Consider the following 20567-nt stretch of genomic DNA (forward strand, 5'->3'; position numbering starts at 1 on the left):
CGCTACCGCCACTCACTCTGGTGGAGTTCCGGAGTCGACGGGAGCGTGTTCAGGGTTCGATATCGCATCTAGATGAGACGCGATATATCGAACTCCGAGAAATCGATTGCTACCCGCCGATCTGGCGGGGAGTGAAGACATACCCTAAGAGGCTATATTCTGATCTCACAGGACCAGCCGCCCACCCAGGTCAATATATAACTTAGATATTTCCCCAAAATCACATTGATGCCAATCCTTCAGTATCTAAATGCTAAAGGTTTATTTATAGAAAGAAAGAAAGAAAGAAAGAAAGAAAGAAAGAAAGAAAGAAAGAAAGAAAGAAAGAAAGAAAGAAAGAAAGGTGAGAATTAAAATTGGTTAAAGGAATCAAATACAATAATTGCAAAGTTCTTGGTTCAGGCTTATAGCAGTGATAGAATAAACTGCTGGCTTGATAAGTCTTTGGGTGCTTCCAAGTCACTGGAAGTGCCTCTCCCTTGGTTAGATGCTCCCATTAGTATAAGTCCATAGTCCAGATGTTTGAGCAGGAAAGAGGCTGGAGCAGGCTAGAGGCACAGTGGAGATGTTTCCAGGGCCTCTTTTAACTTCTGCCATATGAAGGGAAACCCATTGTTTCAAAGTCCTCAGCACAGCTAGTGGAAAATCACAGGTGAAAGATGGGAGCTTGGAGTCACATGGGCAAGTCCCTGTCCATGCCCCATTTTGCTCAGTCATTGCAGGATGGATACTTTGCAGGATACGTCAGATAGAACATTCACAGAAAAGTCCGTTCAGTGTAGATGGGTGCCTCCCATGGTCCATTGTGAATTAAGTGTCCGTTCGATGGGCCACTCACTGGCTAACAGCTCACTTCAGCGGATGCATAGAATGGAACACAGAAAGAAGATATTTATACATACAGAGACCGTGAAAAGGTGGAAGTAGCCATACCAACTCTAAGGCTTTGGCTACACTTGCATTTCAAAGCGCTGCCGCGGCAGCGCTGCCGCGGCAGCGCTTTGAAGCGCTAAGTGTAGTCAAAGCGCCAGCGCTGGGAGACAACTCTCCCAGCGCTGTCCGTACTCCAGCTCCCTGTGGGGAATAACGGACAGCGCTGGGAGCGCGGCTCCCAGCGCTGGGGCTTTGACTACACTGGCGCTTTGTAGCGCCGCAATTTGCAGCGCTGCAGAGGGTGTGTTTTCACACCCTGCTGCAGCGCTGCAAATTTGTAAGTGTAGCCAAGCCCTAAGAGGCCAATCAACTGAGATGAGCAATCATCAGCAGGAGAAAAAAACCTTTGAAGTGATAATCAAGATGACCCACAGAAGGTGTGAGGACACTTAACGTGGAGAAATAGATTCAATTAGTGAAATGACCCAACCATTCCCAGTCTCTGTTTAAAACTAAGTTAATTTTATCTAATTTGCATATTAATTCAAGTTCAGCAGTCTCTCTTTGGAGTCTGTTTTTGAAGTTTTTTTGTTGCAAAATTGCCACCTTCAAGTCTGTCACTGAGTGGTTAGAGAGGCTGAAGTGTTCTCCTACTGGGTTTTGAATGTTATGATTCCTGATGTCAGATTTGTGTCCATTTATTCTTTTGCATAGAGACTGTCCGGTTTGGCCAATGTACCTATGGCAGAGAGGCATTGCTGGCCCATGATGGCATAGATCACTTTGGTAGATGTGCAGGTGAATGAGCCCCTGATGGCGTGGCCACTTTGGAGAAGTGGGGCTCCAGAGTGTCCAGCCCCTGCTGCTGTGCCAAGAAGCACAGACGTGGGACAGCATGGCGGAAGCTGAGCTGTTTGGTCCTGTCCTCCACTGGGCACAAGCTGTCATTGTCTCACCAGGCTGGGACAATGGTCGGTCTTGGGGCTGGTCTATTTGCTCTGAACCCTCAGATCATGTGCTCTGATCCATGAACAGCACGTCAGGATCAAGGCACATGTCCTGGACCCCAGACCCCAGCTGCAGAAGCCTTGGTAGGATGGATGGAGTGGCCGTGAGGACAGGAACTGCAGTGTCCCTAGGACAGAAGAGCTGATTCCCTGAGGCTCCTCCTGTATCTCAGGGTCTCCCTAGAAAGGAGCCAGTGACTTTTCTCAGGGTCCCATGTCCTGCATCTCACAGGTGTTGGTTTCAGTCTCTCAGGCCCCAGCCAGGCCTGGTTTTCACTGTTAGTGCTTAATGCAACCGTGCAGAGCTCTGGCTGAGAGTCCCAGCTCCTTCCCTCTGCTCCCCTGCGCCCCCGCCCCAGGAGGCGTAAGGGTCCCAACATTGCACTGCACTGACAGCTCTGGGAACGTGGGGCGGCTTGGGTCCAAGCTGGGAGGACACAACGGAAACGGGACTCTTCTAGTCTCTCCTTTGCAGCCCCCTGACGGGGTTAAGGGGAAATTCCGCCCCAGACCGGCCCATTCTACTCACCTCCAAGAGGTGCTGCAGCTTAGCTGGGGTGGGGGGTCTCAGTGAGCAGGCACCCGACCATGGCGTCCAGCCTCTGTAAATAGGTGTTGTGCAGAGCCTGCAAGAAGCGGGAACACCCGTCAGTCATGGGACATGGGGCTACACCAGTCACGGGACCAGGGGGGTTCTCTGAGAGCCCTGGCCAGACCCAAAAGGCACATCCTGGCCTCTCCCATTCACATCATTCCAAGGACACTTGGCAAGAGTTCCTAGTCGGATGCCTGCTGGCTCCTCAATCCTTGGCCTTAGCAGTTCTCTGTGCAGGGGCTGGTACCCAGCAGACTAGGGACCAGCCAAACTGCAATGGGTGGGAAGAAGGATCCCCGGGAGAGTCCAGGCAGCAGAACACAGAATGAGGAGAGGGAAGGCTGGGATCAGCCACAGAGGGTAATACAATCCCCTGGAGGGAAGGGGCCATCCCTGCCAGTTTGTCTCGGGCCTGTTCCCAGCTCTGCTCACTCCTCCCCTATTCTCAGCAGCTCCATCAAACCAAGGGAGCAGGGACCAGAGGCGGCTCCTGCTCCTGGGACAGGGAAGTAGGATCGTGACCTACCTGGAAGTGGGCGGTATCCTGCCCAGTGCCCATCGTGAAGATGGTGCAAAGAAGAGCCCGCAGGAGGAGTGATTCCAGCTCCAGGGCAAGCAGCGGCTTCAGTTTGCTGCGGGGAGAGAAGAGCCCGTGTTATCCTTGGCGGCACCGGAGTGGCGCTGGCACTGCCATGGCCATGACCCCCTCCCCCGCAGTGATCCCCTCCCTACGGCCGCTGTAACGTTCCTGGAGTGAAATCACCCCCCAGCCAGGAAAGTGGAGACGTTCCCACCTCCTCTGCTGGGGGATGGGAACAGCCACAGCTGGGGGTAATCTAGGCCGGAGAAGATCTGGGACTCCCGGCTCCAGACCCGATCAGCACCAGGGTTAAGGCAGCTGGATGGGACGGTCCTGGTACCTGAGGCTGCAAACTGCAGCCATGGAGCTGGAGATGATGGAGGTTGGCTCTGGCACCATGGGCAGATTTTCAATCAGCTCCTGAGAGACCCCAAGAAGATAAATTTGCATGTGAGACTCAGGCCCGCAGACCCACAGGCACTTTCCAGGAGGAGACCAAAGTGCTCTGCAGAAACAGCCAGTGTCACTCCCAACCCCAACCAGCTGGGCCCCCCCTTCCGCCCCTCCCTCGAACTTCCTTCCCCTGCCCCACCCCTCCGGCCTTGCACTTCCCCCCCAGCCAGGTCCCGATTGGTGTCAGAAGCTCTCCTTCCCTGCTCCCCAGCCCTCAGCCACAGGAACCACTGTCCTCTGCTTCCCTCTGGCCCCACCAACTCTTTCTCTCGTTTCTGGGTCCCTCGCCCCAGGGGCCAGACACGGGGTCCCACTCACTGCAATGCTCTCCACGAGGGCCGCTTTGGAGACGTGGGGCTCCAGAGTGTTCAGCCCCTGCTGCTGTGCCAAGAAGTACAGACGTGGGACACTACGGAGGAAGCGGAGCTGTTTGGCCATCAACTAGGAGTGGGGTGGGGGGAGAGAGAGAGACAGTTAGGTAGGGACCTCCCCAACCCACCTACACCAGCTCCATGGCTCAGGAACCCCATGGAGTTGGACAGGGAAAGCCGCCCCGCTTCCCGAAACCAGTGTCGCCCTGCACAGACTGGGGTTGTAACTGGGACAGTGTCTGTGGGGAGCGGACACCTTGGCCTGCGTGAGACAAATGCCCCCACTTTGGGGTGCCAGGTAACAAGGGAGCAGTTCCCCCCATTGGGGGTGATGGATTCTCTGGGACAAGACCCCCCTGTGTGGGTGGGGATGGAAGAAGGGGCAGGGCAGACTCAGGGGCAGCGCAGCTGTAAGATTTTTGTACCTCAGCTCTGCCCTGGAGGTAGTCCTGGATGACCCTGATGGTGTCTTGTTCAGGGGACACCTCCTCCTCCTCCTTCTCTTCTTCCTCCTCCTCAGCCCACTGCTGCTGGGCACTGGGGGTCTCTGCACCAGGGAGAGCAGGAGAAAGGACAATCCCTGCTGCCACTGGGGGGATGCAGTGTAGAGAAATGGCTCAATGTCCCCCATCCTCAACAAGGAGCCCCATGGCACAGAGGGCCGCACCCTGCCCCTCCCAGAGACACCCTCAGGCCCATCAGCCTCAGGGCCCCGTGGCTGTCCGCCCCCAACCTCATCAGGAGGCTGGAGCTCCCGGACTCTGCCCAGCATCCCCTGCTCCCGGGTGCAGCTGTGCCACCTCCACTGGTGTTAGTGGGGCTCCCATATCTCAGTCCTGGCGTCTTGGTGACCCAATGGGCACAGGGTGTTATTAGTCCCCTACTGCCCCCATCCTTCCCCCTGTCCCCTGGGTCTCCCCTCACGTGCACAGAGGGAGCCTTCAGCCTCAGGGCTGTCAGACCCCACAGAGGAGGTGCTGGCCCCTCAGGAGTAGGCAGAGCTGCCGGTCCCCATGCCGGAGCCGCCCAGCTCCTGCTCGGTTGGCTGGGGGCTCCTCGGTGGCCAGGCTGGTGGATAGCTCCTGCTGGGCCCTGGGGCTGGGCTCCTGGCTCCTCTGCTTCCTGGAAAAGAAGCCGCAGAGCCACCTTGCCCGGCTCCTGCCCTCGCCTGGGTCCCTCCTACATAGCATCACCCGGGGCCATCTCCATTTGGGACCAGAAGGTGCCTCAGGGCCTGCTAAGGGAGCTGGTCTTTTCCTCTTCCTCCAGAAGGTCAGGGAGCTTCTCCGCTTTGCCTGCCCACTGGCCTCTTCCTCGCCCGCGGGGACAGAGGGGCCACTCTCCTCCTGGGCAAGACGGACGCTGCTCCCTACTGGCTCCAGAGCCACCTGCCCAGCCTTCCTCCTCAGCATCCGCTTCCACCGCTCCATCCTGGAACTGAGTGGGGAGCAGCCATGAGTCTGGGCTCAAGGCAGCTCTCATTAATGGGCCTGCCTGCTCCCTGCCTACGTCCTCTGCTGAGGCAATTCCTCCTCCCCACACACCCCACCCCAGGGCAGGGGGGGCTGCCGTCCACACGCACTGGCAGCAGCTCACAGCACAGGCTGCTCCCAATGTTCCCCCTCACCCAATAGGGCCCTGTGAAACTGGGAGAGTCTCATTCTTTCAGAGCAATGGGGCTCTCCGTTAGTTTGGACAAGCCGCCCTCCACCCCAGTAGACCCCGCTCCTCCCAGGCCAGAGAAAGAGCGGAACCCGGATAGTCCTAAATGAAAGTTCGTTCACACGGTGCCAATCCCAGGAGGGAGGAGTCGCCCTCAGTTCCCACTGATTTCACTGCTTGCCATTGTGGGTGTTCAGCACCTGGCACGTTCTGCCCTCCCCAAAGACTCTCGACGTTGGGAACAATCTCCTGCAAGGGAAAGGCTGGGAGCCCTATTGCTGGGCCATTCCCACCCCACTGGCGATGGCTCTGGAGACCTCCGCTCACTTGCTCTAGATGAGATGGAGCTGGATGGCAGATGCTCTCTTCCTCAATCTCCTCCACCCAGGTGGGCTGGAAAGGGTGATGCACAATGCCCTGCCAGTAGGGTAGAGGGTAGAAGCCAGGAGACCGAAAGTGGCTGTGAAAACAAGACAATGTTTTATTGCCAGGGAATGGATAAATTCAGCCTAGCAACTGGGGGTTCACAACACTCACCTACGGCCAGCAGGACACCCCCCATCTCCAGGTCTCCTAGCACCTCACGCACATTCCTGAAGCGTGACGGCCCAAGGGCTCTAGGGCATTTCTTCAGAGGTGTCTCCACTGTCGTCGTCTTTGCTGTTGTCATGTTCCATTCTATAGGAGTTTATAAAAATATGCTAATGAGTGTGAATATAATGTAACTGCAGTATGCTTCATGCAAAAGGTCTCTTGTAAGGTATCATTACAAGGCTTATAATCTACTGAGTGTGGTCATCCTATTTGTATAAATGTATCACTTTTGTATCTGTATCTGAGTGGAAGGGAACAAATGGGGCAGCCATCGTGAGAAATCCACTAGCTACCACCTGAGCTGGAACAAAGGCTGGACCAGGGGAAAGGAGTGTGAGGAGGGCTCCAGGGAGGCATGGCAAGGCCCAGCCCAGCCCAGACGAGTGGCTCCCTCCAGTCCGTTCCCGACTGAGCGGCTCCCTTCGGCCTGGCTTCGTCCGCCCCTGCCTGGCCCCAGCTGAGTACCCCAGGCCCAGCCCGGTCCCAGCCTGGCCACGGCTGTTTTGACCATATATGGCCTGTGACGTTATGGGTGTAATATAATCTCTCATTGGAAGGTGACAGGGCCAGAAAGAGTTAATTAACTCACAGACTGACTTAACCCTTTAAAGACTGGTTAGGAAGATATGTAAAAATCCACCCACTTTCCTTTGAAAGAGCCCGTGTGGATAGCTTTGAAAAGGTCTCAGATGGAGTAAGGGCTGTTAAGAAAGTTGAGCAGCTCTATAAGCAAGTGGCTGTGTTTGGCCAGCTGGTTGGGAAGACAATGGTGTTGGAACAGGAATGTCTCCATTCTGATTCTTTAAGTGAGCAGTCTGTGCTTCTGTGTTGATGCAAATTACTTGGCTGGCAGGGAGAAGACTTGCTAATGGCTGTTAGCAAAGAGAGCCCACCCCATCAGCCAGTAAATTCTGTTAAGCAAGAAAAATCAGGGTTTGATCCTTCAGAACAAGGAGGAAGTTTGCAAAGGGAAGCCACAGGTTCATGGGTGGCAAGTCTGTAGAAATTTTGGTGGTGCTCAGAACCCGCCCCCCAACTCTGCCCCCACCTGCCTAAGGCTCTGAGAGGGGTCTCGGCGGGGGAGGTCTGGGGTGCAGATCCTGGGCTGGGGATTAGGGTCCAGGGTGCAGGCTTTGGGATGGAGTTTGGGTGCTGGGTGCAGGCTCTGGGCTGGGGCAGGGGGTGGGTGTGCAGGAGGGGGTGAAGGGTGCAGGCTTTGGGACGGAGTTTGGGGTTGGGAAGGGGTGTGTGGGAAGGTGTTAGCCAAAAGGGCTCGTTCTCCCTGGAGCTAGTCAATTACCCCAAGGAGGCACAGAGACCGAAGTAGAGTATAAACAGATAGCAGCCCTTTATTAAAACGATCAGCTGAGCGGGTGCCCCCCTCGGTTCATACCAGAGGAGTGACACACCGAAACAGAGCAGTGAGTACATATATATACCATTTTTGACGTCATATCAGACCATAGTGATACAGCATATTTTCAGGATTTTGCAGACGTGGGGTACATAGGTCTATTTACTTGTACTCTAAACGTTCCACGTTTTTCCCCTTGATCCTGGTACTATTCAATATTTGTTATTAGTTATGTAAGCAGGTCATGGATCATTTAGCAATAGCATCATTTCCTAGAACAACCAAGCACATTCCCAAAACAGACAACTAAGCACAAATCATATTATCTATCAATCCCCCCTTTTTATGAAAGCATTTTAAGAGCTTCAATATCCCCAGTCCTCAGCTTTTACTGGTTGGAATAACACCATAACTCGCTGGTTTATAGTTTGGTTGATCAACCGTCGGATTATTGTCACTAAACAGGGGGTTAAACAAGCTAAAGCTAAGAGGGCCATGATAATACATATAACAAAAAGGAAGCTTTGGCGTATCCATTCTTTGTGTGGTAACCAGGAAGTGAGCCAATTTGTGTCCCACCCCTTCCAGCTTTGCACTGGGACGTGGGTTAGCTTCCTCATTTCTTTTGTTAAGCGTTTAACTGCCTTTCCATTATCATCTATTTGTAAGCAACAATTTGATTCATTTAATTTTGCACACAATCCTCCTTCTTCTGCAAGCAGATAATCAAGGGCTATATGATGCTGATAAATTGCAGTTCTCATTTGAGTAGCTTGATCAGCTAAAAGATCAAGTGCTGTGGCTGTTTGATTTGTTACTATTTCCAAAACAGCTTGCAATCTGATTATTCGATTCAGATTATAAATCGGTTCCCTAGCTCCTGTTACGAGCTCATCGGGGTTCCACGTGGCTGGTCCATAATGTTCTATGATTCTTTCAGGAGGCCACTCCTGTGTACCCCATTTTTGGGAACTTCCAGCTGTTAAAGTAGAATCAATAGATCGTTGTTCCCTAATAAGATCATCATATACTTTGACTCCTAGAGTTTTTCCTTGTAAGAGAGGTAGTAGGAAGAATAGAGGCCTAATATATCCTACATAACATACCCCGGACCAATTGGGTGGTAGCCGACGGTAAGCGTATTGACCACAAATCCAGTAGTGGCCTTTTAGGGCCCATGTCCCATTAGCAAAGGGTCCATCCCAGGGGTCAGGAGTAGTTGTGTTAGGTGACAGGGACCAATTATTAGTTTTATACTTGGGCATTTCAAAATACAAGTGATCGCCAGGTCCTAATGGTCCTCCCCCCAGAACTGATTCACCTTTAGAATTACAGTGCTCACATTTCCAGGCTCCTGCTCCCATTTTCCATACACAATTGCAACCCCCTCCTTTAGGCTGAGTAGTGCTTGACCAAAATTGCCTAAAGTGGGTTGTTCGGGTCCCATTATAGTGTTGCCATGCCCAGCGATAGAGTCGTATTACGTGATCCTTGGCTGTGGTATTATCTCGTTGGCAACTTAAGAATAGATAATTATCAAAGAATTTATCCTGTTGTATTGTGTTGCAACTGCTGCTACTGGCAAAATCATCACTATCATAAAGTTGATAGGAGCAGGCTATCCAGCTGCCATTAGTCAGCTGTACATGGGTTTGATTCCATCGCCCCTGATATTTAGAGCAATTGTATGGTAAACAATTAGGATCCCAGCAATCAAAGCCTGGGGATAAGGTCCATTCACATTGACTTTCCCCTACATATACTCCTTTTGGTTTTGTTCTATTAAGACATAATATACCCATCCCAGAGGAATAGAGTTGCCATGGGCTACTATCCTGGGCCCATAGTTCTGTTCCATTACGGACCATGCTTAAATTACTGACCCACCATTTGGGCTGTACTGGTTGGGCTACCCATGGCCATTCGTTTAAGTCTCCTGGTCCTCCACATACCCAACAATTACTGAGATTAAAAGACTTTGCTATTGTTTCACCTAGTTCCAGAAAGGTATTTTCCCAACCATTACACTGAAGAAGGTATATACTTAACATTAACAATAATACTTGCATTATGATTTCTTAAACGAACCCTTAAGTCCGTCCAGGGGCTTGTAGGTCCAGTTTGAAGCTTCTCCTGTGCTCCCTCGGGCTTCCGGTGCCGAGGTAGACAGAGGGTCGATCCAGTTGCCTGAGGCTTCGCCTGTGCCTCCCCGGGCCTCCGGTGCCGGGGTGGACAGAGGACTGTCGTCCTCTTCTGGTGGTTCGGCTCCTTCGTCAGGAGTAAGAAACCGTTTTACTCTTGTGTGATGAGTCCACTTGTTGTTCCCAAGAAGCTTTACTGCGGCGTGGCTGATGAGGGAGATGGTGTGTGGACCTTCCCACCGTGGTGTAAGGGGATCACGTTTCCACTTCTTGACGAGGACCTGGTCACCAATTTGAAATGGATGGACAGGTCGGTCGAGGGTTAGGGACTGGAAAGATGCTGCGTATTGATGTAGCTGGGATAAAACAGTCTGTAGGAAAGAAACTTGTTTCCATAAGGTATCTTTTCCCACTTCCCAGGTCACGTCTTCCCGGAATTCTGCAATAGGAATTCGGGGAGGAAATCCGAATACTAGTTCAAAGGGTGACAGTTTTAATCCTCGTCTTGGGGCCCTTCGCAAGCGAGTTAGTGCTAGGGGCAAAGCATCAAGCCATTTCAATCCTGATTCCATGCATATTTTAGTAAGAGTTTCTTTTAATGTTCTATTCATTCTTTCCACTTGGCCTGAACTTTGGGGGCGCCAAGCTGTATGAAAGTTCCACTGGATGCCTAAGGCTTGAGATACTTCTTGTGTCACCTTTGAAATAAAGTGACTACCCTGATCAGAATTAATAACCTCTGGTACGTGGTATCGGGGGATTATTTCCTGTATCAAGGCCTTAGCAACAGCTCGGGCTTGACAATGTCTGGTGGGGAAACACTCCACCCAACCAGTTAGTTGGTCAACAAAGACAAGTAAATACTTGTAGCCCCTGCATGGGGGTACTTCGGCAAAATCAACTTGCCATCTCTGAAAAGGATATGTGGCCCAGGGCTGACCTCCCATCGGGGCTGGAGGTTCTCGGCCCTTCTGATTTGTTTGTTGGCAAATTGGGCAAGTGTTGACAATCCGTTGGGCCTCCATATGCATTCTTAATCCTTTAAGGGTTCGAGTAGCTAAGTCGACCATAGCTGCTGATCCCATATGCCCTTCCTTATGTAACAGTCGAAGGGTTTCCTTTAAAATTGGCTGAGGCACAAAGATTTCCCCTCCTGGCAATTTCCACCATCCCGAGGGGAGCAAACGGGCCCCTATGCCTTGGGCATATTGTGTTTCTTCAATAGTATACTGTGGGGTTGGGACTTTACATTCAGTATCTTTTACTATCAAAAGCCACGCAACCCCTTCTTGTGCTGCCTCTCGTGCTGCCTTATCAGCTAATTGATTGTATTTTCGCTGCTCCCCTTGAGGGGTTTTGCCGTGAGCACGTACGTGGATTACAGCAACTTGTAGCGGGAGCATTAGAGCCTCTAGTAAGGATTTAATAAGGCCTCCATGTGCTATCTTTTGGCCTGAGGCTGTAATGAATCCTCTTTCCTTCCATAAGGTGCCGTGAGCATGCACCACCATATAAGCATAACGACTGTCTGTATATAAATTAAGAATCTTTCCTGTGCCCATTCGGAGGGGTTCAATGAGAGCCACCAATTCTGCTGCCTGGGCTGACCAATGTGGATTTAATTTAAATTTATAGATTTGGTCATTCTTAATTACCACTGCTGCCCCTGTGTATCGTTTGCCATTAATTACGTAGCTAGATCCATCTACGTATCCCTCGATGTCGGGGTTAGGCCACGGTACGTCAGAGAGGTCTGAGCGTGGTTTAGTTTCTTGCTGCAGAACCTCAATACAATCATGTATGGGTTCGGGCTTACAGGGGTCCCCAGGGTTAGGCAACAAGGTGGCTGGATTAAGGGAACTGGTGGGTCGAAAGGTCAAGTTAGGAGCTAACAGGAGTTCTACTTCGTAGCGTGAGTGGCGACTGGGATTTAAATGCCTAGCTCCGGCCCCTGTTCCCAATATTTGGGGTACTCCATGCGGGACTATGACCTCAGTATCTCCACCCAGGGTCAATTTCTCAGCTTCCTGCACGAGAAGGGCAGTAGCTGCTACAGCACGCAAGCAAGCAGGCCAGCCTCTGGCGACAGGGTCTAAGACCTTTGAATAATAACCAATAGGTTGCCAGGTTGATCCTGATCGCTGGCACAGAAGTCCAGCCGCTACTCCCTTTCGCTCATGGACGTATAGGGTAAAAGGTTTTCGTGGGTCCGGGAGAGCCAAAACAGGGGGTTGAATTAGTGCTGTTTTAAGCTCTTGAAATGCTTTCTCCATTTCCCTAGTCCACGTCCAGTGTAGCAACCCGTCCTTAGTCAATGATTCATACAGGGGCTTAGCCTTCCCTCCATAGTCAGGGATCCAGAGCCGACAAAATCCGGTTAGACCTAAGAAGGCCCTCAGTTCACATGGATTTTGTGGTTGGGGGCTCTCAAGTATAGCTTGGATTCGTTCCTTACCCAAGCTACGACTTCCCTGTGTTATTTGATACCCAAGAAAAGTCACTTGTTGTTTTACTAGTTGGATTTTGCTTTTTGAGACTTTGTACCCCTGTTTGCCAAGATAATTCAGAAGTTCTACAGTTTGCTTTTTACATGCCGTTTTTGTTTCAGTGCTTAGCAGCAAATCATCACAGTACTGAACTATGGAACATGTGGGATGTTTGACTAGGAATGGGGCCAGGTCTCTTTTTATCTGGCTGCCAAAAATCTCGGGAGCACAGGTCAGTCCCTGTGGAATAACAGTCCACAGATACTGAGCTTTATAATGTGTATCTGGATCTTCCCATTCAAAAGCGAACAGTTTCTGGGATTCGGTGTCCAGAGGTATTGAAAAGAAAGCATCTTTTAGATCTATCACCGAAAACCAGGTATGTTCTTTGGGAATCTGACTGAGGATTGTGTGGGGATTCGGGACAACTGGATAGGGGGCCTCTACAAGTTTATTAACTTGTCGCAAATCCTGTACTAAACGGTACTGTCCATCAGGCTTGGGAATCCCCATTATTGGAGTATTGTATGGGGAAGTACCTTCTTTTAACCACCCACACCGTATGAATTTTGAAATGAGCGGTTTTAGTCCAATTCGTGTGGTTAGTTTCAGGGGGTATTGCCGGACACGGACTGGCCTGCTGCCCTCTTTTAATTGGATCTGTATCGGGGAAGCATTACAAGCTCGTGCCACGCCTCCTGTTTCTGCCCAGACCTCAGGATTAACCCTTGATGTCAACTCCCCCTCAGTCTCCTGGTTGTCTGTTGAAAGGATTTTATCACCCATTAGAGCCATGATATAATTGGAAGTTTGCTGTTTAGGCAAGCATACTTCTATCGTCCCATTATTGAACGAGATCTCCGCTTGCAATTTAGTAAGGATGTCTCGTCCCAACAATGCAATGGGGCAGGAAGGGTGACAAACAAACTGGTGTACGATATGATAGTCACCCACTTTTACTAGAAGGGGAAGGGTCTTTGCTACAACTACATTTCGTCCTTCAAGTCCTTGGACAATAGTATGCCCTGAGGGTCTGCCTGGCGGCGCTGATTTAAGGGGAAGTACACTCAGAGCAGCCCCAGTGTCAATCAGGGCTTCAATTTGGCGGCCCCCTACCCTAATTTCTACCGTGGGATCCAGTCTAGCAGGTTGTGCTGCTAAGAGGGGCCGCTGGGTCCCTCGGCCTCTTCATTGGGGAGGGTCACTATCCGAGCCTTCTGCATTGTAAAGGACTGGGGGTGGGATTGTTTCAGTCCTGCGTCCCTGTCGTATCAGGTGCCTGTTAGGACACTCATTCTTCCAATGTCCTTCCTGTCTGCACAGAGCACACTGATTTCGTCCTAAGCGGGGACGTCGGGGCTTTCCTCCATCCCCTATAAAAACATTCTCATTTCTCCTATTTTGTTTTTCGCCCTTGTCCTGTCCTTGCCTCAAAGCCATTATGAGAGCCTTTGTTCCTTTCTTCCTTTCCTCCTCATCCCGTCTATCATACACCTTTAAAGCAATTTCCAACAGTTCCTCTATATTCTTCCCTGATGCTCCTTCTATCTTTTGTAATTTCTTTCTAATATCCTCATAAGATTGACCAATAAAGAGGGGAGTTAGCACTGCCTTCCCATTCTTATCCCCCGGGTCCAAATCTGTGTACCTCCTACAGGTGTCGCATAAGCGCTCATAAAAGGCTGCTGGATTTTCTTTACGTTCTTGCCTTATATTATATAATTTGGCCCAATTAGGGGTTTTCCGAATACACTTCTTCATACCCTGTACTATAGCAGTGGCATATCTCTGATGGGTCTGTAACTCTTTCTCACTATGCTCCCACTCGGGATCCTTTTCCGGCAGTATATCGCTTACAACTTCCATACTGCTCTTGTTTTCTGATACCCATTCACGGGCCTTGGCTAAGACCATACGCCTCTCGTCCGGTGTTAGTAAAACATTTAATACTACTTGCATGTCCCCCCATGTTGGATTATGTGCTGTTATAAGCATTTCAAAAATTGCTGTCAAGGGGGCCGGGTCCTCTGAAAACGGGGGATTTTGTAGTTTCCAATTATATAAATCACTCGTGGCAAAGGGGACATATACCATGGCAGGCTTTCCCTCTTTCCCTATTGTTTCATGGAGAGGGAGTGCCGTATGCACTGTGGTTTCATCTGTGTTGCTCCTGGTGTTTTTATATACACCGTCCGCATTCTCCTGTAAAAACGTATGTGAAATTTCTGTGTCAGTGGGGCTTGTCTCTTTTACTACAGTGGGAGGGTGTTTAGGGCCCGTACCCGCCATTATTTGTTTATCCAAGGCTTGCAAACTGGGATATAGTGGGGGCAGGAGTACATAATCTGGAGCCGAAGGAATTACAGAGGGTGGACAGGGCTTTAAGGGCGGGCATGGCTTTTTCATCGGTATTCGGGGTTGTCTTTTCATCGGGATCCGAGCCATTAATATTTGCAAAGTTTTTTGTCTACATTCTTGTAGCCAAGGTGGGGGATCGGATACCAGATCCTGCCAAATATTAATATACGGGTACTGGTCCCAATGCCCGTCTCGGGTTACGATATTGTGTACGGCTTGTACTACTTCTAGTTTCAGTGAACCCCCGTCTGGCCAATCTACTCCAAAGGTTGTCCATTCTATTGTACAAAATTTTATGAGATTGTCTTTACTTAACGGGACACCAAAGTCTGATTGGCGTTTAAACGCTTGCCAATTATTTAGCATACAACCAAGGGGTGTCCCTGCATAATAACTCTGAGTGGATCCCATCTTCTTATATGGTCGTAATCACACACTATATACACTTACAGGGAAGAGACCTTCAGACAGTCGGCTGACCCCCCTTGCAATCAAGATATCCTGGTCATTGAGTTTCCTCTAGCAGGAGTCTTGGGGCGGCTGAGGTCAGCGCAAGTCTTACCGGTCCCTATAAGACTGACAGCTCCCTAACATACATTCATTCTCTGATACAAGGTAAAAAGAAAAAGCACTAATATACTAAACAACAGTACTAGGCCCAAAACATGGATAACCCACAAACTAGTTGAATCCCACTGTGCAGGCATGTTAACACAGAAGGTTAAAACAACATACTTACAATATACCTTCCTGTATACAGGCAGCCTCTTAAGTTCCCCTGAGTCCTCCCGCACTTCGGGGGCGTCACTCCTCAAACCTAGAGGCAAACGCACTTACCACCCGGAGTGGCCGCGTCCGGCTCTGGAGACTCGGAACAGGGCAAATTTAAGATCTCTGTGTCCTTGTGGACCCTCTCTAGAGAGGACACTGCCGCCCCGGTCGGCCGAGGTGATCCGAGAGCACGAGCCGCACAATCAGCTCGAGGTGGCCACTTCTCTCGGTACCAGCTCACTAGCCCCCAGTGCGATAGCGCCCTCTACAGGGAGGCTCCTGGCTGGCTCGCCAAATTGTTAGCCAAAAGGGCTCGTTCTCCCTGGAGCTAGTCAATTACCCAGAGGAGGCACAGAGACCGAAGTAGAGTATAAACAGATAGCAGCCCTTTATTAAAACGATCAGCTGAGCGGGTGCCCCCCTCGGTTCATACCAGAGGAATGACACACCGAAACAGAGCAGTGAGTACATATATATACCATTTTTGACGTCATATCAGACCATAGTGATACAGCATATTTTCAGGATTTTGCAGACGTGGGGTACATAGGTCTATTTACTTGTACTCTAAACGTTCCACGTTTTTCCCCTTGATCCTGGTACTATTCAATATTTGTTATTAGTTATGTAAGCAGGTCATGGATCATTTAGCAATAGCATCATTTCCTAGAACAACCAAGCACATTCCCAAAACAGACAACTAAGCACAAATCATATTATCTATCAACGGGGGGGTGCAGCTTCTGGGAAGGGAGTTTGGGGATAGGAGGGAGTACAGGGGTGAGGGCTGTGGAGCTGAGGATGAGGGATTCATGATGTGGGGGGGCTCAGGACTGGGTCATAGGATAAGGGTGCAGGGGGATGAGATTTGGGGCTGAGGATGAGGAGTTCATGCTGCAGGGGCGCTCAGGGATGGGGCTGAGGATTAGGGTGCAGGGGGATGAGGGTTGGGGCTCAGGATTAGGGTGTGGGGGATGAGGGCTCTGGCTGGGGTTGAGGATTAGGGTGCGGGGGGATGAGGGCTCCGGCTCAGGCTGAGGATTAGGGTGCAGGGGGATGAGGGCTCTGGCTGGGGCGGAGGGTTTGGGGCTTTGGAGAGGCTCAGGGTAAGGGCCGGGGCCCGATTCAGGCAGGGCCGAGGGAGAGACCCAGCTCCAAATATTGCTGGAGCAGGGCACCCGGCCCCTGAATATTCCTGGAGCCCGGGCACCGCAGGTGTATATAACCTGCCGCCTATGCACGGGTTAACCCTATAAGGTGCAAACCCCAATGGTATTGAGCTAAAGGTGTGGCATGATGACAAAAATGATTGTAGGTGGACCCTTGCAATGAATTTGTTGTTATCACTAATGGTAATTTTTGTAACTAATGTGTTGCTATTACCAAGAACTGTAAAAATGTTCCAACTAAGGTGACCAGATGTCCCCATTTTATAGGGACAGTCCCAATATTTGGGGCTTTTTCTTATATAGGCTCCTATTACGCCCCACGCCCTGTCCTGATTTTTCACACTTGCCGTCTGGTCACCCACATGTGTGGGTCCCAGCTGCTCCCTGCTCCCCTCACTGAAGCAGGTGTGCAGGGTTACTGCCCTGGGAACTGCAGGGCATCAGTGGACATGGGGCTGGCTGGAGGCAGGGCAGGGGCTGACTGGAGGTAGGGTCTGGCTGCAGGCAGGGCAACGGGTGCAGGGCTGGTGCGGGCAGGACAGGGTGTGCGGCAGGGGCGGGCAGGAGACAGGCTGGCTGAGGGCAGGGAGTGCGGGGCTGGCTGGAGACCGGGGCTGGAGGCAGGGCAGGGAATGCGGGCTGGCTGGAGACGGGCCGGTCAGGCAGGGCTGGTGCAGGCAGGAGCTGGCTGCGGACAGGGGGTGCAGCCCACCCTGTACGGTGGTTGCCCCCTCTTCCTCCCTCCCCCACCAGGGTAGCAGCAGCAGCCCGGGCTCAGGGGCTATTTAAAGGGCCCAGGGCTCCCAGCTTCTACCGCCCCAGCCCTTTAAATAGCCGCCAAAGCTGCACCACTTCCCCAGAGCTCCCCAGGCCCTTTAAATACCCCCCGCCCGGGGGAAGCCGTGTTATACCAATATAATAAAAACCAACAGGATCTAATTAAGAGGGATAAGGCAAAGATGCCACATTTATTGTAAATACCATAACAAAACAAAAGACAACAGTAAACAACGTTGTTTTACTACTTATTTCTATCACTACTTATTCCTTATACACACACACACATATATTCATTCACACAATCATTCATTCAGGTTCTGTACAGATGTTATAGTTACCAGCCTAGACATTGCTCATGCCAAGTTACTGGCCAGGTATCTTGGTCATGAGGATGGAGCCAAGTCTGTGTCAGATGCATTTGATGCTCCTGGAGGCTGGCAGCAGAACCATAGACTCAGGCTGTGGCTACACTTAGCACTTCAAAGCGCTGCTGTGGTAGTGCTGCCGCGGCAGCGCTTTGAAGCGCTAAGTGTAGTCAAAGCACCAGCGCTGGGAGAAAGCTCTCCCTGCGCTGTCCGTACTCCACCTCCCTGTGGGGAATAACGGACAGCGCTGGGAGCCGCACTCCCAGCGCTGGGGCTTTGACCACACTGGCGCTTTGCAGCGCCGCAATTTGCAGCGCTGGAGAGGGTGTGTTTTCACACCCTGCTGCAGCGCTGCAAATTTGTAAGTGTAGCCAAGCCCTCAAAGCCCTCAGTCTTTAGAGTCCAGTTTGATAGGAATTTATTCCTATGTCAGTCCATGAGACTGTTCATTTTGCTGTTGCTAAATCAATCAGCAGGTGGCTGGCTCCATTCTGTCAGATGCTTGTTTTTCCTTCCTTTGAGGTACTGGGGGTCATCTGGTTGATCCCACTTGACACCTTCTTCAGCCGACACTGAATTCTTCAGGCTGGTAACTCCCTAACCATTCATTCATTGTTTAAACTAGGCATGCATTCACATACATTCTCTATCTTAATTACATCTAGTTCACTGTCTTTTTACCTTTAGGGTGTTACCAATTTATGTGACCCTCCTGTCTTTTAACAAGCAAAGATAAAGTGAGATGAAAACTTACAGAGGGTGGGGATCTCTATTTATACACTATAACAGCTACTGTTTTGGCTTACTTAGAGATAATTAATGTTTAACAAGTTTTATACAAAGTATTTCTTTGAGCTTAACAAGTTTTATACCAAGTATCTCTTTGAGCAGGCTTCACACAGATACAGCTGGTGGCTTGCAGGTTAGAGGCTAAATGTTGGGAATCACAAATTTACTTCTAACATAAACCTTAAGTTATAAAGTATTAATTAACAATAAATTAATAAATCATTTCTTTATAAACCATGTTTAATATAAACCTTCTTTAATATCCCTACAGCCGGGCCACCCGGTACAGCGCACTGGCTCTTGCCAGTACACTGTACTGGGGCTTGGGCACAGGGCCCTCTAGGGCGGGGCCCGATTCAGGGAATTGGTTGAATTGGCCTAAAGCTGGCCCTGCTGGCAGCTCCAGCCTTTATAGGCAGAGGCTGGCTGGTGTGTCACACAATCTCTTTATTACTCGCCTGAGATGGGTCACCTGTTACTTGTGGCTCTGAATATGCATATAAGGAAAATCCCAAAAGGTCTGACCATCTATGGCCATCAGGTACCAGTGATATGGAAGTGCCATCACCACAGCGGTGACCATAAAGTCAGGTGTTTTGACCACCTATGGCCTGTGATGTTATGGGCGTAATATAATATCTTATTCAGCCAATCACTCAGACAAAGAAGTTGTTTATATCTGCAGAAGATAATGCTGCCTGCTTCTTGTTTACATTTCTCTGCACGAGATGTCACTATTGTTTCATTGGCAATGGAGTGTGATGTCACAGACTGTGTACATCATCATGTAATGACTGACTGCACCCACCACTTTTAAACCACTTGGTTTGCACCCATGCCCTTAATCCTGTCCTAAAATTACCTTTTCATGTCACTAAGCTCTCTTGTTGCTGTGGGGTACTGTAGGTGTGAGGCAGGGCGGGTTGGGAGAAGAAATATTCTTTATCTGAAGAAGTGATCTGTATGAGGAAAACATTTGAAAACTTGTTTACTGAGTAATGTGAGTTCTTCACTCTACTTGATAGCATTTCTCTGCTTGTAACATGAACTTGTGAACACCACATCCAAGCAATTCCAAAATTCATGGAATATTCTAGGCATCAGTGAGCAGAACTGTATTGGTTTTGGTGAAAATTGGAATGGGAAATAGACCAGTCATGCTTAAGTTAGGTTTGGCGCCTAACTCCTATTGAAATCAGTGGGTGTTATGCACCTAATCTGCTGGTGCAATTTTCAAAAGCACCTTTAAGCATCTGTTTGCATCTTAAGCACCTAAATATCTTTGAAACACTGGTCCTTCATCTCTGCCTCAGTTCCCCATCTATAAATGGAGGTTAATAATACTTTATCCTACTGTTTGCCTATCTTGTTTATTTGTTTAGATTGTATTTGAGGCACGGGACAATCTCTTACTATGTTTTTGTAATGGGACCCTGAATTTTGGTTGGGACATCTAAACACTACCATAAAACAAAAATGATCAGCCCCATAATATAAAGGCCCACCAATGATCTATTTTTCAGGGCAAGTCACAGGCCCAGCTGCCTCAGAGGAAAGTCTGAGAAACACAATATCAAACAATTATGGATTAACCTGCCCATAGGAGAAGTTTCTTCCTGACCCCTATCAGTTGGTGGTAGGCTTATATCCTGAAGCATAAGGATTTATATCCCTTCTACATTTTGTATACCAGCGAAGTTTGGATGATCTGGTCCATATAAATGTCTAATCCTTTTCTGAATCAGCAGCGTCTCACCCAGGAAAAGCAACAAAGAATCCTGTGGCACCTTATAGACTAACAGACGTTTTGCAGCAAGAGCTTTCGTGGGTGAAAGTTCTTGCATCTGAAGAAGTGGGTATTCACCCATGAAAGCTCATGCTGCAAAACGTCTGTTAGTCTATAAGGTGCCACAGGATTCTTTGTTGCTTTTACAGATCCAGACTAACACGGCTACCCCTCTGATACTTGTCACCCAGGAAACTCAACGCCAATATCCTGAGGAGAGAGAGAGACACACACAATCAGACAGAGACTTAGGGCTTCCCCCTCCTTTAGCAACAACTGAAACCCCCTCCCCACAGAGGCATGTCCTGATTTTATTTGCCCCCATGTTAATCCAGCCCAGAGCCTGCCCCCCACCCCCCGGCCTGGTGACAGTGAGTGAGGGTGGGGGAGGGAGGGGGCCGGCATGAGGAGGGAAGGGCCTCGGGGAGGGGCC

General features: G+C 50.1%; 1 long non-coding RNA gene across 1 annotated transcript; it reads right to left on the reverse strand.

Moving 5' to 3' along the window:
• Nucleotides 1-5950: 5950 nt before the first annotated feature.
• On the reverse strand, nt 5951-19269 carry LOC120385012. Its single transcript, XR_005589205.1, has 3 exons — nt 19211-19269; nt 6079-6219; nt 5951-6001 (listed from the first exon to the last, which is right to left on the reverse strand). It is a non-coding gene; the product is annotated as an uncharacterized LOC120385012 (long non-coding RNA).
• Nucleotides 19270-20567: the final 1298 nt, after the last annotated feature.

This window comes from Mauremys reevesii, linkage group 17, assembly GCF_016161935.1.
Source record: "Mauremys reevesii isolate NIE-2019 linkage group 17, ASM1616193v1, whole genome shotgun sequence".
Lineage (NCBI taxonomy): Eukaryota > Metazoa > Chordata > Testudines > Geoemydidae > Mauremys > Mauremys reevesii.